We start from the raw sequence: 23,064 nt of genomic DNA on the forward strand, positions 1-23,064 counted from the left end.
CAAAGAAGTTCCATAAAATACCATCCATGTACAACAGCTAACGCTTTAAACTAGATCCACTCGGGTTATGCAAATTTATTCGTTAAATCTTAATTTGATTAATGATTTTAACAACAGATATGCTCTGTTACAAAGACTTTTATCTTCTATATGTTACACGCGGTTCCAATTTATTTTCAATAAAAATTGTATATGTTAACTTAATAGAGCTAAACTCCGCCCTTTTGTCACTGTTATTTAGATGTTGGGAAATGGCAAAATATGAATTCATATTGACCAACTATGCCTTCATTTTATATTCAATAAATAGTTCATCGGAAAGTTTCGTTTAACTGTTTCTATCAGCCCACATAGGTTGAATTTAGGAACTGTGATTTTAGATTTTGGACCTGTTTTATTTTATTAGAGAAACGTTTAATATATCGTTTACTTGTCACGGAAAAGCGCGCAGGGGTTGCCTTTGTAACAAAAGAAAACATTAATGTTACAACCTGTAAACAGCAAAGTGTAATATCAAACACCGGAGTAAGCGTGACTTTTACTTTCTACCATTAATTATTATTACTATTTTCTGCAGAAAATACAACATTTATTAATACACTTTAACTTCAGATGAGATCATAACGATTACATTTCGCCACGTTAAAAGTATTTTCAGATTCTAGTTTTCAATTTTATTTTAATAGGACTGCTTTCTTTTTCATGTCCATGCAGCGCTCTCTCTCTCTCTTACTCACTCTCTTTCTCTCTCTTTAACCCTCTCTGTCTGTCTGTTTCTATCACTCTCTCTCACACACCCACACACAGAACCCCCATTACTCCACACATATACACACATATTGAATGCTTACTGAGCCCCCTTCACACACACATGCACACACACTGAACCTTGACTACTCCCCCCACACACACTGAACCCCCATTACTCCACACACACACACTGAACCTCCATTACTCCACACACACCCACACACACTGAACCCCCATTACTCCACACACACACACTGAACCCCCATTACTCCACACACACACACACTGAACCCCCATTACTCCACACACACACACACTGAACCTCCATTACTCCACACACACACACACACTGAACCCCCATTACTCCACACACACACACACATATTGAACGCCTACTGAGCCCCCTTCACACACGCATGCACACACACTGAAACTTGGCTACTCCCCCCACACACACTGAACCCCCATTACTCCACACACACACACTGAACCCCACTACTCCACACTACACACTGAATTCCCATTACTCCACACACACACACACTGAACCCCCATTACTCGGCGCACACACACTGAACATCCATTACTCCACACACACTGAACCCCCATTACTCCACACATACACACACTGAACCCCCATTACTCCACACACACACAGAACCCCACTACTCCGCACGCACTCACACTGAACCCCCATTACTCCACACACACACAGAACCCCACTACTCCGTGCACACACACACACACTGAACCCCCATTACTCCACACACACAGAACCCCACTACTCCACACACACACACTAAATTCCCATTACTCCACACACACACACTGAACCCCACTACTCCATACACACACACTGAACCCCCATTACTCCACACACACACTGAACCCCACTACTCCACACACACACTGAACCCCACTACTCCACACACACACTAAATTCCCATTACTCCACACACACACTGAACCCCCATTACTCCACACACACACACACTCTGAACCCCCATTACTCCACACACACACACTGAACCCCACTACTCCACACACACACTGAACCCCACTACTCCACACACACACTAAATTCCCATTACTCCACACACACATTGAACCCCCACTACTCCACACACACACACACTGAACCCCCATTACTCCACACACACACACACTGAACCCCCATTACTACACGCACACTGAACCCCACTACTCCACACACACACACACACACACACACACACACTGAACCTTGACTACTCCCCCCACACACACTGAACCCCCATTACTCCACACACACACTGAACCTCCATTACTCAACACACACACACACACACACTGAACCCCCATTACTCCACACACACTGAACCCCACTACTCCCCACACACACACTGAACCCCACTACTCCACACGACACACTGAATTCCATTTACTCCACACACACTGAACCCACATTACTCCACAAGCACACACACTGAATTCCCACTACTCCACAGACACACTGAATTCCCATTACTCCACACACACACTGAACCCCACTACTCCACACTACACAGTGAATTCCCATTACTCCACACACACACTGAACCCCACTACTCCACACTACACAGTGAATTCCCATTACTCCACACACACACACTGAACCCCACTACTCCACACTACACAGTGAATTCCCATTACTCCACACACAAACACACTGAACCCCATTACTCCACGCACACACACTGAACCCCACTACTCCACACACACACACACACACACTGAACCGCACTACCCCACACACACACTGAACCCCACTACTCCACACACACACTGAACCCCATTACTCCACACGCACACACACACTGAACCCCCATTACCCCCACACACTGAACCTTGACTACTGCCCCCCACACACTGAACCCTCATTACTACACACACACACACACAACCCCACTTCTCCGTGAACACACACACTGAACCCCAGTACTCCACACACACTGAATTCCCATTACTCCACACACACACACTGAACCCCCATTAATCCACACACACACACACAAACACACACACACACACACACACACACACACACACACACACACACTGAACCCCCATTACTCCACACATACACACACACACATATTGAACGCCTACTGAGCCCCCTTCACACACACATGCACACACACTGAACCTTGGCTACTCCCCACACACACACTGAACCCCCATTACTCCACACACACTGAACCCCACTACTCCACATGTACACACACTGAACCCCCATTACTCCACAGGCACACACACACTGAACCCCAATACACGGCACACCCACTGAACCCCCATTACTCCACACACACTGAACCCCACTACTCCATACACACACACTGACCCCCCATTACTCCAAACACACACTGAACCCCACTACTCCACACACACACTGAACCCCCATTACTCCACACGCACACACACTGAACCCCCATTACTCTGCACACACACACTGAACTCCCATTACTCCACACACACACACACTGAACCTCACTACTCCATACACACTTAACCCCACTACTCCACACACACACTGAACCCTCATTACTACACACACACAGAATTCCCATTACTCCACACACACACACACTGACCCCCCATTACTCCACACACACACACTGAACTCCCATTAATCTACACACACACCCACACACACACACACACACACACACACACACACACACACACTGAACCCCCATTACTCCACACATACACACACACACATATTGAACGCCTACTGAGCCCCCTTCACACACACATGCACACACACTGAACCTTGGCTACTCCCCACACACACACTGAACCCCCATTACTCCACACACACTGAACCCCACTACTCCACATGCACACACACTGAACCCCCATTACTCCACACGCACACACACTGAACCCCAATACATGGCACACCCACTGAACCCCCATTACTCCACACACACTGAACCCCACTACTCCATACACACACTGACCCCCCATTACTCCAAACACACACTGAACCCCACTACTCCACACACACACTGAACCCCCATTACTCCACACGCACACACCGAACCCCCATTACTCTGCACACACACACTGAACTCCCATTACTCCACACACACACACACTGAACCCCCATTACTCCACACACACACACACACACTGAACCCCCATTACTCCACACACACACACACACACACACACACACACACACACACACACACACACACACACACACACACACACACACACACACACACACACACACACACACACACACTGGACCCCACTACTCCATACACACTTAACCCCACTACTCCACACACACTGAACCCCATTACTCCGCACACACATTGAACCCCACTACTCCACACACACACTGAACCCCACTACTCCACACACACACTGAACCACACTACTCCACACACACTGAACCCCATTACTCCACACACACACACTGAACACCCATTACTACACACACACACAGTGAACCCCACTACTCCACACACACTTAACCCCATTACTCAGCACACACACACACTGAACCCCCATTACTACACACACACACACACACACTGGACCCCACTACTCCATACACACTTAACCCCACTACTCCACACACACATTGAACCCCATTACTCCGCACACACACACACTGAACCCCACTACACCATACACTCTTAACCCCACTACTCCACACACACTGAACCCCATTACACCGCACACACACATTGAACCCCACTACTCCACACACACACTGAACCCCACTACTCCACACACACACACTCAACCCCACTACTCCACACACACTGAACCCCATTACTCCACACACACACACTGAACACCCATTACTACACACACACACTGAACACCCATTACTACACACACACACACAGAACCCCACTACTCCATACACACTTAACCCCACTACTCCACACACACACTGAACCCCATTACTCCGCACACACACATTGAACCCCCATTACGCCACACGCACACACACTGAACCCCACTACTCCGCACACACACATTGAACCCCCATTACGCCACACGCACACACACTGAACCCCACTACTCCACACACACTGAACCCCACTACTCCACACACACACACACTGAACCCCACTACTCCACACACACACACTGAACCCCACTACTCCACACACACACACACGCACTGGACCCCACTACTCCATACACACTTAACCCCACTACTCCACACACACATTGAACCCCATTACTCCGCACACACACACACTGAACCCCACTACTCCACACACACACACTGAACCCCACTACTCCACACACACACACACACTGGACCCCACTACTCCATACACATTTAACCCCACTACTCCACACACACACACTGAACCCCACTACTCCGCACACACACATTGAACCCCCATTACTCCGCGCGCACACACACACTGAACCCCACTACTCCACACACACTTAACCCCTTTACTCCACACACACACTGAACCCCACTACTCCACACACACTGAACCCCACTACTCCGCACACACACATTGAACCCCACTACTCCACACACAATGAACCCCACTACTGCACACACACGCTGAACTCCCATTACCCCACACACACACACACACACACTGAACCTCACTACTCCGCACACACACACTGAACCCCACTACTCCACACACACGCTGAACTCCCATTACTCCGCACACACACACTGAACCCCACTACTCCACACACACACTGAACCCCACTACTCCGCACACACACATTGAACCCCATTACTCCGCGCACGCACACACTGAACCCCACTACTCCACACACACTTAACCCCACTACTCCACACACACTTAACCCCATTACTCCACACACACACACTGAACTCCCATTACTCGGCACACACACACACACTGAACCCCCATTACTCCACACACACACACTGAACCCCACTACTCTGCACACACACATTGAACCCCCATTACTCTGCGCGCACACACACTGAACCCCACTACTCCACATACACTGAACCCCATTACTCCACACACACACACTGAACTCCCATTACTCCGCACACACACACACTGAACACCCATTACTACACACACACACACACACACACAGAACCCCACTACTCCATACACACTTAACCCCACTACTCCACACACACTGAACCCCACTACTCCGCACACACACATTGAACCCCCAATACTCTGCGCACACACACACAGAACCCCACTACACACACACACACTGAACCCCACTACTCCACACACACACACTGAACCACACTACTCCATACACACTTAACCCCACTACTCCACACACACACACACTGGACTCCACTACTCCACACACACACTGAACCCCACTACTCCACACACACACACTGAACCCCACTACTCCATACACACGTAACCCCACTACTCCACACACACACACTGAACCCCACTACTCCATACACACGTAACCCCACTACTCCACACACACACTGAACCCCACTACTCCATACACACGTAACCCCACTACTCCACACACACACACTGAACCCCCACTACTCCACACACACGCACTGAACTCCCATTACTCCACACACACACACACTGAACTCCCATTACTCCGCAAACACACACACTGAACCCCCATTACTCCACACACACACTGAACCCCACTACTCCACACACACACACTGAACCCCCATTACTCCACACACACACTGAACCCCACTACTCCACACACACACACTGAACCCCCATTACTCCACACACACACACACTGAACTCCACTACTCTTCACACACACACTGAACATCCATTACTCCGCGCACACACTGAACCTCCATTACTCTGCACACACACACACTGAACCTCCATTACTCCACACGCACACACACTGAATTCTCATTACTCCAAACGGACACACACTGAACCCCCATTGCTCCACACGCACACACACACTGAACCCCACTACTCCACACTACACAGTGAATTCCCATTACTCCACACACACACACTGAACCCCACTACTCCACACTACACAGTGAATTCCCATTACTCCACACACACACTGAACCCCACTACTCCACACTACACAGTGAATTCCCATTACTCCACACACACACACTGAACCCCACTACTCCACACTACACAGTGAATTCCCATTACTCCACACACACACACTGAACCCCACTACTCCACACTACACAGTGAATTCCCATTACTCCACACACACACACTGAACCCCACTACTCCACACTACACAGTGAATTCCCATTACTCCACACACAAACACACTGAACCCCATTACTCCACGCACACACACTGAACCCCACTACTCCACACACACACACACACACACTGAACCGCACTACTCCACACACACACTGAACCCCACTACTCCACACACACTGAACCCCATTACTCCACACGCACACACACACTGAACCCCCATTACCCCCACACACTGAACCTTGACTACTGCCCCCCACACACTGAACCCTCATTACTACACACACACACACACAACCCCACTTCTCCGTGAACACACACACTGAACCCCAGTACTCCACACACACTGAATTCCCATTACTCCACACACACACACTGAACCCCCATTAATCCACACACACACACACAAACACACACACACACACACACACACACACACACACACACACACACACACACACACACACACACACACACACACAACACACACACACACACACACTGAACCCCCATTACTCCACACATACACACACACATATTGAACGCCTACTGAGCCCCCTTCACACACACATGCACACACACTGAACCTTGGCTACTCCCCACACACACACTGAACCCCCATTACTCCACACACACTGAACCCCACTACTCCACATGTACACACACTGAACCCCCATTACTCCACAGGCACACACACTGAACCCCAATACACGGCACACCCACTGAACCCCCATTACTCCACACACACTGAACCCCACTACTCCATACACACACACTGACCCCCCATTACTCCAAACACACACTGAACCCCACTACTCCACACACACACTGAACCCCCATTACTCCACACGCACACACACTGAACCCCCATTACTCTGCACACACACACTGAACTCCCATTACTCCACACACACACACACTGAACCTCACTACTCCATACACACTTAACCCCACTACTCCACACACACACTGAACCCTCATTACTACACACACACACACAACCCCACTTCTCCGCGAACACACACACTGAACCCCAGTACTCCACACACACTGAATTCCCATTACTCCACACACACACACACTGACCCCCCATTACTCCACACACACACACTGAACTCCCATTAATCCACACACACACACACACACACACACACACACACACACACACACACACACACACACACACACACACACACACACTGAACCCGCATTACTCCACACATACACACACACACATATTGAACGCCTACTGAGCCCCCTTCACACACACATGCACACACACTGAACCTTGGCTACTCCCCACACACACACTGAACCCCCATTACTCCACACACACTGAACCCCACTACTCCACATGCACACACACTGAACCCCCATTACTCCACACGCACACACACTGAACCCCAATACATGGCACACCCACTGAACCCCCATTACTCCACACACACTGAACCCCACTACTCCATACACACACACTGACCCCCCCATTACTCCAAACACACACTGAACCCCACTACTCCACACACACACTGAACCCCCATTACTCCACACGCACACACACTGAACCCCCATTACTCTGCACACACACACTGAACTCCCATTACTCCACACACACACACACTGAAACTCACTACTCCATACACACTTAACCCCACTACTCCACAAACACACTGAACCCTCATTACTCCACACACACACACACTGAACCCCCATTACTCCACACACACACACACACACACACACACTCTGAACCCCCATTACTCCACACACACACACACACACACACACACACACACACACACACACTGGACCCCACTACTCCATACACACTTAACCCCACTACTCCACACACACTGAACCCCATTACTCCGCACACACATTGAACCCCACTACTCCACACACACTGAACTCCACTACTCCACACACACACACACTGAACCCCACTACTCCACACACACTGAACCCCATTACTCCACACACACACACTGAACACCCATTACTACACACACACACAGTGAACCCCACTACTCCACACACACTTAACCCCATTACTCAGCACACACACACACTGAACCCCCATTACTCCACACACACACACACACACACACACACTGGACCCCACTACTCCATACACACTTAACCCCACTACTCCACACACACATTGAACCCCATTACTCCGCACACACACACACTGAACCCCACTACACCATACACTCTTAACCCCACTACTCCACACACACTGAACCCCATTACACCGCACACACACATTGAACCCCACTACTCCACACACACACTGAACCCCACTACTCCACACACACACACTGAACCCCACTACTCCACACACACTGAACCCCATTACTCCACACACACACACTGAACACCCATTACTACACACACACACTGAACACCCATTACTACACACACACACACAGAACCCCACTACTCCATACACACTTAACCCCACTACTCCACACACACACTGAACCCCATTACTCCGCACACACACATTGAACCCCCATTACGCCACACGCACACACACTGAACCCCACTACTCCGCACACACACATTGAACCCCCATTACGCCACACGCACACACACTGAACCCCACTACTCCACACACACACTGAACCCCACTACTCCACACACACACACACTGAACCCCACTACTCCACACACACGCACTGGACCCCACTACTCCATACACACTTAACCCCACTACTCCACACACACATTGAACCCCATTACTCCGCGCACACACACACTGAACCCCACTACTCCACACACACACACACTGAACCCCACTACTCCACACACACACACACACTGGACCCCACTACTCCATACACATTTAACCCCACTACTCCACACACACACACTGAACCCCACTACTCCGCACACACACATTGAACCCCCATTACTCCGCGCGCACACACACACTGAACCCCACTACTCCACACACACTTAACCCCTTTACTCCACACACACACTGAACCCCACTACTCCGCACACACTGAACCCCACTACTCCGCACACACACATTGAACCCCACTACTCCACACACAATGAACCCCACTACTGCACACACACGCTGAACTCCCATTACCCCACACACACACACTGAACCTCACTACTCTGCACACACACACTGAACCCCACTACTCCACACACACGCTGAACTCCCATTACTCCGCACACACACACACTGAACCCCACTACTCCACACACACACTGAACCCCACTACTCCGCACACACACATTGAACCCCATTACTCCGCGCACGCACACACTGAACCCCACTACTCCACACACACTTAACCCCACTACTCCACACACACTTAACCCCACTACTCCACACACACACACTGAACCCCACTACTCTGCACACACACATTGAACCCCCATTACTCTGCGCGCACACACACTGAACCCCACTACTCCACATACACTGAACCCCATTACTCCACACACACACACTGAACTCCCATTACTCCGCACACACACACACTGAACACCCATTACTACACACACACACACACACACACACACAGAACCCCACTACTCCATACACACTTAACCCCACTACTCCACACACACTGAACCCCACTACTCCGCACACACACATTGAACCCCCAATACTCTGCGCACATACACACAGAACCCCACTACACACACACACACTGAACCCCACTACTCCACACACACACACTGAACCACACTACTCCATACACACTTAACCCCACTACTCCACACACACACACACTGGACTCCACTACTCCACACACACACTGAACCCCACTACTCCACACACACACACTGAACCCCACTACTCCATACACACGTAACCCCACTACTCCACACACACACTGAACCCCACTACTCCATACACACGTAACCCCACTACTCCACACACACACACTGAACCCCCATTACTCCACACACACGCACTGAACTCCCATTACTCCACACACACACACACACTGAACTCCCATTACTCCGCAAACACACACACTGAACCCCCATTACTCCACACACACACTGAACCCCACTACTCCATACACACTTAACCCCACTACTCCACACACACACACTGAACCCCACTACTCCATACACACGTAACCCCACTACTCCACACACACACACTGAACCCCACTACTCCATACACACGTAACCCCACTACTCCACACACACACACTGAACCCCACTACTCCATACACACGTAACCCCACTAATCCACACACACACACTGAACCCCACTACTCCATACACACGTAACCCCACTACTCCACACACACACACTGAACCCCCATTACTCCACACACACGCACTGAACTCCCATTACTCCACACACACACACACTGAACCTCACTACTCCATACACACTTAACCCCACTACTCCACACACACACTGAACCCTCATTACTACACACACACACAACCCCACTTCTCCGCGAACACACACACTGAACCCCAGTACTCCACACACACTGAATTCCCATTACTCCACACACACACACACTGACCCCCCATTACTCCACACACACACACTGAACTCCCATTAATCCACACACACACACACACACACACACACACACACACACACACACACACACACACACACACACACTGAACCCCCATTACTCCACACATACACACACACACATATTGAACGCCTACTGAGCCCCCTTCACACACACATGCACACACACTGAACCTTGGCTACTCCCCACACACACACTGAACCCCCATTACTCCACACACACTGAACCCCACTACTCCACACGCACACACACTGAACCCCAATACATGGCACACCCACTGAACCCCCATTACTCCACACACACTGAACCCCACTACTCCATACACACACACTGACCCCCCATTACTCCAAACACACACTGAACCCCACTACTCCACACACACACTGAACCCCCATTACTCCACACGCACACACACCGAACCCCCATTACTCTGCACACACACACTGAACTCCCATTACTCCACACACACACACACACACACACACACACACACACACACACACACACACACACACACACACACACACACACACACACACACACACACACACACACACACACTGGACCCCACTACTCCATACACACTTAACCCCACTACTCCACACACACTGAACCCCATTACTCCGCACACACATTGAACCCCACTACTCCACACACACACTGAACCCCACTACTCCACACACACACTGAACCCCACTACTCCACACACACTGAACCCCATTACTCCACACACACACACTGAACACCCATTACTACACACACACACAGTGAACCCCACTACTCCACACACACTTAACCCCATTACTCAGCACACACACACACTGAACCCCCATTACTCCACACACACACACACACACACACACTGGACCCCACTACTCCATACACACTTAACCCCACTACTCCACACACACATTGAACCCCATTACTCCGCACACACACACACTGAACCCCACTACACCATACACTCTTAACCCCACTACTCCACACACACTGAACCCCATTACACCGCACACACACATTGAACCCCACTACTCCACACACACTGAACCCCACTACTCCACACACACACACTGAACCCCATTACTCCACACACACACACTGAACACCCATTACTACACACACACACTGAACACCCATTACTACACACACACACACAGAACCCCACTACTCCATACACACTTAACCCCACTACTCCACACACACACTGAACCCCATTACTCCGCACACACACATTGAACCCCCATTACGCCACACGCACACACGCTGAACCCCACTACTCCACACACACACACACACTGAACCCCACTACTCCACACACACACACTGAACCCCACTACTCCACACACACACACACGCACTGGACCCCACTACTCCATACACACTTAACCCCACTACTCCACACACACATTGAACCCCATTACTCCGCGCACACACACACTGAACCCCACTACTCCGCACACACACATTGAACCCCATTACTCCGCGCACACACACACTGAACCCCACTACTCCACACACACTTAACCCCACTACTCCACACACACTTAACCCCATTACTCCACACACACACACTGAACTCCCATTACTCGGCACACACACACACTGAACCCCCATTACTCCACACACACACACTGAACCCCACTACTCTGCACACACACATTGAACCCCCATTACTCTGCGCGCACACACACTGAACCCCACTACTCCACATACACTGAACCCCATTACTCCACACACACACACTGAACTCCCATTACTCCGCACACACACACACACACTGAACACCCATTACTACACACACACACACACACACAGAACCCCACTACTCCATACACACTTAACCCCACTACTCCACACTCACTGAACCCCACTACTCCGCACACACACATTGAACCCCCAATACTCTGCGCACACACACACAGAACCCCACTACACACACACACACTGAACCCCACTACTCCACACACACACACTGAACCACACTACTCCATACACACTTAACCCCACTACTCCACACACACACACACTGGACTCCACTACTCCATGCACACTTAACCCCACTACTCCACACACACACTGAACCCCACTACTCCGCACACACGCATTGAACCCCCATTACTCCGCGCACAGACACACTGAACTCCCATTACTCCGCAAACACACACACTGAACCCCCATTACTCCACACACACACTGAACCCCACTACTCCATACACACTTAACCCCACTACTCCACACACACACACTGAACCCCACTACTCCATACACACGTAACCCCACTACTCCACACACACACACTGAACCCCACTACTCCATACACACGTAACCCCACTACTCCACACACACACACTGAACCCCACTACTCCATACACACGTAACCCCACTACTCCACACACACACTGAACCCCACTACTCCGCACACACGCATTGAACCCCCATTACTCCGCACACAGACACACTGAACTCCCATTACTCCGCAAACACACACACTGAACCCCCATTACTCCACACACACACTGAACCCCACTACTCCATACACACTTAACCCCACTACTCCACACACACACACTGAACCCCACTACTCCATACACACGTAACCCCACTACTCCACACACACACACTGAACCCCACTACTCCATACACACGTAACCCCACTACTCCACACACACACACTGAACCCCACTACTCCATACACACGTAACCCCACTACTCCACACACACACTGAACCCCACTACTCCATACACACGTAACCCCACTACTCCACACACACACACTGAACCCCCATTACTCCACACACACGCACTGAACCCCACTACTCCACACACACACACTGAACCCCACTACTCCACACACACACTGAACTCCCATTACTCCACACACACACACTGAATTCCCATTACTCCATACACACACACACTGAACCCCACTACTCCATACACACTTAACCCCACTACTCCACACACACACTGAACCCCACTACTCCGCACACACACTTAACCCCACTACTCCACACACACACTGAACCCCACTGCTCCACACACACACACTGAACCCCACTACTCCGCACACACACTGAACCCCACAACTCCCACACACACTGAACCCCACTACTCTCCCCACACACACTGAACCCCCATTACTCCACACACACTAAACCCCACTACTCCCACACACTGAACCCCACTACTCCCCCCACACACTGAACCCCACTACTCCCCCACAAACGCTGAATCCCACTACTCCACACACACACTAAACCCCACTACTCCCACACACTGAACCCCACTACTCCCCCCACACACTGAACCCCACTACTCCCCCACAAACGCTGAATCCCACTACTCCACACACACACTGAACCCCCATTACTCCACACACACTGAACCCCATTACTCCGCACACACACACTGAACCCCACTACTCCACACGCACACACTGAATTCCCATTACTCCACACGCACACACACACTGAACCCCACTACTCTCCCCACACACACTGAACCCCCATTACTCCACACACACTGAACCCCACTACTCCCCCCACACACTGAACCCCACTACTCCCCCACACACACTACACCCCACTACTCCCCCCACAAACGCTGAATCCCACTACTCCCACACACACACACTGTACCCCACTACTCCCACACACTGAACCCCCATTACAACACACACACTCTGAACCCCACTACTCCACACACACACTGAACCTCACTACTCCACACACACACTGAACCCCACTACTCCACAAGCACACACTGAACCCCACTACTCCGCGCACACACACTGAACCCCCATTACTCCACACACACACACACTGAACCCCCATTACTCCACACACACACACTGAACCCCACTACTCCCACACACACACTGAACCCCACTACTCACCCCCCTCCCACACGGTTTTCGGTTGTCGTTTTCTTTCATTGTTGTCAATTTTAATTGGAATGTGTGTGCGAACTTTAACGCCTTGGTGATTACAAAAAAAAAGCTCTGGATAGTAACTTGTGTCAAGTTTCCTCTCTGAACCACCTTTCTGAACAACTTCATTCCAGTTCATCAGTGAATCTTCTTACCAGAAAGATTTATCCACACGAGCTCAATTTAGGGAATTTTCAAAAGTGCCATTCAGGTTACGTCTGTGACACCATTTGGTCAGTGTGTGGATTCATAGGAAAAACAAAATTCCCGAACTGTAAAACATTTTATAAAGTTTGTGCATGACCAACTTACTAGAATACTTTTTCATGTAATATCTGGATTGTGTTATGATCTCAAATGAGCGAAATTTAACATTAACAGAATTAAATGCAGAGGACATGGACAATGCTGGTAATAGTACTGACTTTGAGAAACATGAATTGAGAATGTGACATCTTTGACCTCAGGGCATTTGTTGGTTACAAGATGTTTCTGTACAGGTAAGACTAATAATGCGCTGGAAGGTTATTTGTTTTTCAAACGCCTGGGATGGTTGCTCTTCCCTCCTCTGCAAACACCACCCTTCCCCTCACCTCACCCGTTATCAGCTCCACTCAGCTCTTAGTGAAACTCGGGTGTTTGCGCTGCTTCACTCAGCTCCGCTCCAGCGTTATAACTCTCTTCTGCTCTCACCTGAGAGGCAAGGTTTTTGTCCCGGTACCGGTACTATGATCTGTCCACACAGCTTCTACCTCGTTGATATTCGTTAATAATATTTCAGGTCGGTTTTATCTCATGCTGAATACAAAGAAAAAAGTCATCAACATTTTGATGTTTCCTGAAGAAACTTTCTTTTCACTCTACTGAACTGAACTGAAACATCAACCACGTACTATTAAAACCATCTTTTAAGGACCACAAATACAAAAGATAATTTGGTTATTAATAACCGAACCTAATTTCCTCACTAAATAAATTTCATTCAATTATATCTGTACAGAATTTCAAACGGAACGTTTAGTTAATATTAAAATGATTTCATTGCGTCGTGTTCAGAGTTTGTGATATTAACCCAACAAATGTGACCCAAATAGTTTTTCTCTATGTTATCTACGCATCTGTTTTCTCGGACCTGAACTTCCGAAACGGAATTTAAGAAAGTGGCATATTGTTTAGCTCACATAGCTGTCCGAATTAAACATAAGCTGAAATGTCCATGAGTCTATCACATTTAATGAATAGGTACTCAACTTAAAACTAAAGTTTAGCTGCCATCCGATTATTTTATTTTAGAAAGAAGCAGTATATACACAAATATTGCTCAGCTTTCTTTTGTGCTAGTGTCAGAGAAGAAAATTTCACGTGAAAACAATAGAAGTCAAAGGAAACTGGGAGCTGGACTACTCAGTAAGCTTCATTTTCCGACTTCGTTCCAACTGCCATATTATCAATCAATTCAATATATTTCATTCCAACCAAAACGTAGAGGCTACCATTTATATTAAATAACTAAGTATTATTATTAAACCCCAACTACCTTCGGTTCTCTCTTCTATTCATCAATTTGTATTTGCCAAGTATTTTAAACCCATATTTTATTGCCAGAAAATGTGATAAGTTTCGTCACATCCAGTGGACCTGGATTGATTACTCATTAACTCCTATTGATAGTTTTCTAATTTACTCATGTCACACTGTACTGTTTGCAAAAGATGTTGATGGCAAACTTGAGTTCCAGGCGTATCTCTCTCTCTGAGAGAGAGAGAGGGAGAGGGAGAGAGTGAGAGAGAGAGAGGGAGAGTAAGCTCTATAAAAGAGAATTTTTAAGCGTGCCCATTTTCCAGAATAAGCGATGAAAACATGAAATGTACAGTTCATTTCTATACATGAAATTACATTATTCAATATTATATAGTTTACATATTTTGCACGGAAAATACGTGTTTTTTCAAAGATGTCTAATATTGAATTACCAGTTTTAGGTAGAGTCACCGCCTCGAGCTTAGCTATACTGTATAACTTAATGCGTTAATAAACAGTGCTCAGTGAAAATTGAAGGTAGAGTTTTCTCAGAAAGGAGTATTAAATATAAGGTTATAAAACATATAGGAAGACACCGTTTTCGCATGATAGAAGAGAATAAAATGCCTTACGTCGTAACCGGATAGCTTTCAGGCAAAATAAATTCCACGGGAAAAAAATATTTAATGTGCTATCAGCTTTCGGAAAGAGAAAACTTCAGGGGGATTTGGAAGTAGAGCCAATAAGAAGTGAAGAGATTTATGCTATTCACTTAAGTATGAGCGGATGGCAGTACCTTAAACCTAAATTAAAAGTAAGAAAAATGAGCCAGACATGTAATTTCCTGCGATGCTAACGGCCGCAAATACGCAGTGATTAGCACCATGGACAGCGCTTTGCAACGCAGACTAAATTAGTCAAGTTTTCACAAAGATAGGTAAGATGTAATTATAAATATATACTTAAAGAGTAAACATACTCTTGTAGTACGCTTGTGAATTTTTTTGTTTGATTTATTTGATTTCAGCGGTTTAATTCCAATTTTAAAAAATCTTAACATGAAATTTCCCCCACTATTCTCTATCAGTGTTTTGCAGCCTATTATATTTTAAAATTTAAAGCTTTGTTTATAATAACATCGATGTGGCGTAAATTATCCCCTTTTCCTGATATTACTGGTCTTTGTGGCTTATCTAATCTTCCCTACATTTTCCAAAAACATTTTTGCTGATTGTAATTTAATGCTGTTCAAATGCGAGCAGTCTTTAATTAATTCCAAAAATTTATTAGAATTTATCAGTCGATTTTTAAAAGTTGCAGAAGAAAACTTAAACGCCAGTAAGTTTCTTTCGTCCAGTAATGGAATATCTTTTGAATTACAGCTGGAATTTGTGAGAGTATTTGCTGTTGGGAAGGAGCTGTTTGATGGGAGTTGCGGCTTTCTGACAGCTTGTTAATTAAAGTCCCCTGGAGATGAGGCTCTGGAGCCACCGTCCGTATCAAGACAGTGCTAAATATCTCGATTCTGACAGTAACCCAGCAAGATTCAATATTAAAACAAGCATAAACTTTAAGGGGAAAAATGTCTCCTTTTGCCCTTCTCTTCCTGAATCACAATTCCGCCCAATTGAACTGCTGCACATTTCTTTAACGCTTGTTAAAAAAACAACAGCAAAATTCAGAGTTTTCACGTCCCGCCTTTTCAAATAAAAAATACATAAGCATGCTTTGTTCAGAGTTTACGTTCAACTTGTAAATGCATGTTACTTTCCTGAAATTCAAAATATTCATCAATATCCGTTTGATAATTTTCAAACAATATAAAGTTACGTTTTTTGATACATTGAACACTATACCTTAAATCGCTACACAATATTTAACTATATATCGACCTGTTGAATTGCATGTGTTAATCATTTCAAACAAATCTTCAGCTAGGTTTATTACTTATTTTGGAGAATGTTCACCCAGTCCTCCGAAATTCTGCAACTTCTACATCTCTCTGACCAGTTTCTTTTTTTTACTGCCGCCCCATAGAAAACAACATATGGTGGAAAAGCCATTGGTTTTAGTAATGTGAACACCTGTTTATTTATCTTTTTGTTATTTATCTTTTCACAATCAATGTCCTTAATTTCGCTATGAATAAAAAAATTGTCTCTGTTATCTCAGAAATAGCCAGCCATTTTCAAATGACAACCTTTCCTCCTTCTATTAGCTTCGTATCTTCCTTCAGAAGCTCAAGCTGGAGACAACCTTGTCATGTGCCCAGTGAACCTGGTGAAACCCTTTACACCTGGGCTTGTTTTGCTTTACAAACCTTCAAAGTCATCCGTAAATGGTTTTTGTTCTGTGTAGATAATTTGTCAACGTCAAAGATGGACTTACTTCTATTTATTGAAAGCAAACTGTGATTTTTTAATGGGGCGAAAACCTTCCGTGACGCTTTCACGGAACTCAATATCATATCCAAAATATTTACCAAGTACATGATCCGCTTTCAGAAGTACTGAAAGTATGGAAACAATACGACTTTCATCGATTGCACTTGGAATAACTGAAAGTTTCACCTCACTATCTAGGTCAGAATAACCTCTAAATAAACTAGTCAATTCGAATTATTCTTTAAAAAGTAGAAGAAAGATACATGTTTTTCATGTGTCAAAAGTATCCGTTCGGTTAAATGCACATCAAATAGGACAAGATAGGTTGAAACAGGGACGGCATGTTATCGCCTGATAATCCCGTTACGTAACATTTACTTCCATTCTTTGACGCGAGTAATGACAACGGAGCGAGCTCAGGTCTAATAATTGATAACATCAATCTTAAGATGTTAGCATCTGATCTCAGACGGAAAATTCACGCACAAATTCGAAATAAAATTATCCTCATTTAAAAAAAGAAATGCTGATATTAGAGCTCTGAAACATTTAATTTTACTCTAAACATTATAAACTTCAAAACCGATAAATAATGTTATAACTAAAAATGAATATAAATAGCGTTTTGCGGACTTTTCTATAGAATCGAATGATAAACATTCGTTAACAGAATCTTTTTCCTACAATTTAAATTCGTACTTCGATTTTGTAAATATAACATTAATTAAAAATAAGTTCTTCAACTTTATCTCAAAACCATTTCAGATCAAATTCTTTCTAAACTCTTTGATATGTGCACATAATCGATATGTTTCTATTTGAACTGATCATGCCACTTTAAGTCATACCGCTAAATTCGCTGTTGATTACGCACGGCAGCTGATAAAATTTAAAATAAACTTGGTCAAGGCAACCACTATTACACTTTCTATTATGCGTTTTAAAAAAATAATAATGTGGATAATAACGGTGCTGACGCCGTTTGAACTCTGGCAAGATAAATAACGGAAAATGTCATTCAGTCTCACATTGGATTAAACACCTATATTGAATTAATAAACCTCAAATATTTTATGTTAATATTGTAACTTTTTATAGCTGATAATAATTTTAACCCTTGACGCTTTAACGTAATATTTAATTATCCGATAAATCGAATTAACGTTGTCTATACTTTCCTACCCTACTGTTGATAGCTACTGCAGGAAGAAGGGCCCGTGTGCAGGTGTAGTGGCGGCGGTAATCCAGCCTAACACCCCGGCGCGACTACATTAGTAATACCGCCCTGTCTGCACTCAGCTGTGGCTTTCAACACAGTTGCCGCCGGTTCTCTTCCATTTCTCATTTCAAGCCAACTAACACAATCTGAGTATAAGATTTGGAATGACATAAAATGGCGATTAAAGAAGATTAAAATTAAAACCGAAGTACCTGAGTATGTTTCGGCCCATTGAAAGACAGTTCGATAAAATTGATATTGATAAAATAACTAGCCATGCCTTTTGGATTTAAACAAAATTTGACAATTTGATGCACAAAATGCTTATCTCTATTATCAAGCTCATTGGAACAAACCGATTCAATAGTTTGAAACTTGGACTGATGTAAATTCCTTGAAAAAGTATAAAATGCGTTTTATGTCGCGGCCAATTTTTTAAAAATTGTATGAATTGTAGCTGATTTATAACTAACATTCATATAAAATGTGTTATTAGCTTTTATTAATTTCGAATTATGGTTAATTTCTGGGTAAAAACTGTGATCAGATACAGTAGTTCGTTAGTTAAATCACTCGACACGAGTGTGAATGAACGTTATTTGCCCCGCCATGGAAATGGTTTGCATTTACTTCGAACCGAAACTCATTGCTTGTTCTTCTTATACAGGGTTCAAAGGGACATCTGACATGGAAAGACTAATTCTGCGATCTTTAGTCAAAGCTTCATTTGATATTGCAAATCGAATTTTTCTGTCTGATCGATAAATACAATTAGTTCTTTCACCCCCCCCCCCCCCCCCCCCGCCGGGCATTTAAAAAAAATCAAAATCTGATGCATTTCTGCATGAAAACAACTCCCATGTTTATTAAATGCAAGTGGGGGGGGGGGGGGGGAGTATTTCGCACTAACTCAGGCAAGTTCTAGTCTTAATCAAAAATTATACCAAGCTCGCCACTAAACTCAATAATTGACCTCTCGGTTTCAACTGGGACAAAGCTGCAGAGCTTTAGTTGAATAAGTCGCAAGTTGTTTGAGATTTTAAGTGTAAAATTGCAAGATAAATATTTTGGGCGATTAATATAATTTATTTGAAGCACTTAGAAAGTTCCATTCCTATTGTATTTTATGTTCATGGATATAAAATTTACCATATGCAACTATACTTATTGCTCAGGATATTTTGGCTATGGTAAATCTGATATGCCAATAAAGTCTGTAGTGCCTACAGCTACAGCTGCTTTTTTTTTAGTGTTGAAATTCTAATATAACGCAATAATTATTGAGCAATATAGGCTGAGATCTGTGTATTTTGGAAGTGACTGCGGTAAAAAGGGGCGCGGAGTAATCAAACGGAATATAGCGGATCGGGATGTGTGGTTCCATTAAAGTCCAAAAACACCTGGACAGCTGTGTACGTGTGTGAATGTGTTTAAAATAAATCTTACAGTGAAACAGTATAAAACAATGTTTACACCTTTCTCCTGCGGTTGATACTCGGTTCTCGAAATCTAGCGCCACCTAGCTCACAAAATATGAAATGACAGATCAGCGCCGGGCAGGATGTCTTCAAACTGTTGAGAATTAAGACCTCGAAGATTACAGAACAGCAGAGTTAGACAGTGGGCTAACTATGTAAAAGATGCATGAAAATCAATTAATACGATGCGTATGTAAAAATATCAAATGGCTACAAATTATTTAAAATAAATTATTTGGAAAAGTCGATCTGAGTATTTCAAGTCGATCTTCAAGCTGCTTACGAAATACGCATATATGCAAGGTGCTGAGTTTATGTTTAAATCTATCCTTCTCTCTACAGGGTTACCTTGTATCATGGATATATTTAGTAAATGCCAAACTATTCACAACTATCTAAATATTGTGCGGCCATTTCTCCGATTTAATTTCGAACCTTCGATTCTAAAACACAAGATGACCTTATTTGAAATGGATACATGTAATAACAAAACCAGCAATAGAAAGCTGAAAGCTGAACTGCCGTTTAATCAACCTTCGTGAATTCACTTTATAAAAATACCAGATCGTGCAAATATATTATTACTTAGACGACATGTCGATTTAACATCTGTGCCACGGAAGAGCCCTGGCGACTAATTCATCAGGCAAAAGAATAAATAAGATTTGTTATATTACAATATTAATTCAGTTATCTTGTTCACTTTGCTCACACAGTGGTGGAAAAGATGCAGCGGAGGTAACTGCAAAGAGGATTCGATGCCGATTTCCATTGAAGCCACTTACAGAAAGACTAAAATTGCTCCTTTGTTGACCATTTCGGTAAAAAAGGGACTCGCGGGTCTCAATAAAAACAACACTTAAGTATTCATTTGTTACCTAAAACACTTAAATTAAGTTGATTGTTTTTTAAGAGTCATAATTATTAGTCAATTCTATAAAGTACAACGCATGTTCCATAACTTACTTGGTATAATAACTAATATTACTTGGTGGGATAAGTTCGAGCCTCGGGAATTTCGGTTTCGTGACACGAAAAAATATGTT

General features: G+C 45.5%; 1 long non-coding RNA gene across 6 annotated transcripts in view; it reads right to left on the reverse strand.

Moving 5' to 3' along the window:
• LOC140738748 (uncharacterized) overlaps positions 1 to 23,064 on the reverse strand; it is a 37,389-nt gene that overhangs the window by 8,567 nt on the left and 5,758 nt on the right. For 5 of the 6 annotated variants that reach the window (XR_012101439.1, XR_012101435.1, XR_012101437.1 and 2 more), the window contains exon 2: positions 16,110 to 16,214. This is a non-coding gene — a long non-coding RNA (uncharacterized lncRNA). Of the gene's footprint in view, positions 1 to 16,014; positions 16,215 to 23,064 lie in introns of all 6 variants that reach the window. The other variant, XR_012101438.1, reaches the window with a different exon arrangement.

The sequence above is a fragment of the Hemitrygon akajei genome, chromosome 2 (assembly GCF_048418815.1).
Source record: "Hemitrygon akajei chromosome 2, sHemAka1.3, whole genome shotgun sequence".
NCBI classification, from domain to species: domain Eukaryota; kingdom Metazoa; phylum Chordata; class Chondrichthyes; order Myliobatiformes; family Dasyatidae; genus Hemitrygon; species Hemitrygon akajei.